The sequence below is a fragment of the Poecilia reticulata genome, linkage group LG20, assembly GCF_000633615.1.
Source record: "Poecilia reticulata strain Guanapo linkage group LG20, Guppy_female_1.0+MT, whole genome shotgun sequence".
In the NCBI taxonomy this organism is placed as follows: Eukaryota; Metazoa; Chordata; class Actinopteri; order Cyprinodontiformes; family Poeciliidae; genus Poecilia; species Poecilia reticulata.
In genome coordinates this window covers 12,879,969-12,881,280 of record NC_024350.1, presented here as the reverse complement: position 1 = coordinate 12,881,280, position 1,312 = coordinate 12,879,969, and positions in this window count along the sequence as shown.

The window sequence follows — 1,312 nt, the reverse complement described above, 5'->3', positions numbered from 1 at the left end:
CCATCAGTCCATCAGGTTTGGTGTCAGCAGGTAGCTGGGTGGAGCTGAGCTGCTCCAGCAGAGCCAAACCTCCACCCAGATTCACCTGGTTCAGGGACATCAAAGATGGAGTCATTAATGTGTCTGTTGGCCAGATTTTCAGGCTCAATGTCACTGAGGGAGGAGAGTTTTACTGTGTGGCTACAAATCATCTGGGTAATGATTCATCATCAAGGATCTGTGTCAGTACTAAAGGTAAAGGTTAGTGTCTTTATATTTTGGTCCTATCTTATTCTTTTGAAACACATATGTGTTTTATGACCATGTAAGAAACTCCGTTGAAACAAACGTACAACAATCCATTCAGAGTTTGTTGTAGTTTAGATTGATATACATAGAGCTGACATATGTGACGTGCCATGAGAAAATCTGGAACATATCGCCAGTGCCAAAATGGAGAAAAAGAAAATAAAAACTACCAATTTCTGAGAATCTAGGGAGTTTTAATTTTTCGTTAAGGTAGTTAAAGTCATTAAAAAACCACCCCATGCTTTCAAAGGCACTTTCAGAGGGTATGGTGAACCCTCCACTGATGTTTCTAGGAACATCTGAAGAAAATGAGACATACATAAACTTTATTAACATACCAAGCTGTCTTTGACTATTCACATGTTTTTGGTATTAGCTTTGGTCATTAAGCTGGATGTCTGAAAGAAATGCATGGCTAATTAACAAAGCCGCCACATTTCAAGAAGACAGAGACAGCAGAGAGAACTCATAAATTTGACTGCACCCATGCAGTCTACAGATCTTGGTAAAATCCTTGTACAAGTTGCCAGATCTGAGGATGTTGATGCATCAGCACCAACTGGGCTCCAGGAGGAGATTGTAAGCCTGTCTTACACCTGCAAAAAAAAACTTTATCGCAGTTATCTGGTCTGGGCCAAATCAGAGCAAAATTATCTACTTTGGTAACAGGTCATTGGAAAAACAGAGACAAAACTTTAATTAGATGGTTGATCCCAAAATAAGCCCAACATTAGTGAAGTTTTTTTCTGCTTCCTACATGACCCTTTGAGTAAGTATGGTAACTTCTTTCATTTTTTATCGTTTGTTTAACATCTTCCAGCTTTATTTTATTGCTTGTTGTAAAAGAAAAAAATCTGGCTATTTTTTTTACCGCCACCTCGCAATCAGTATTCCTGATTATTTCATATGTTTTGACTTTGTTAAATGTTTGTCTGATGTGAAACCCCAGGTTCTCTTTGGAGTCCCAGCATTAATGTTCCCTCTGACCTGAAGGAGCATCAGTCTGTCACTGTAACCTGCTCAG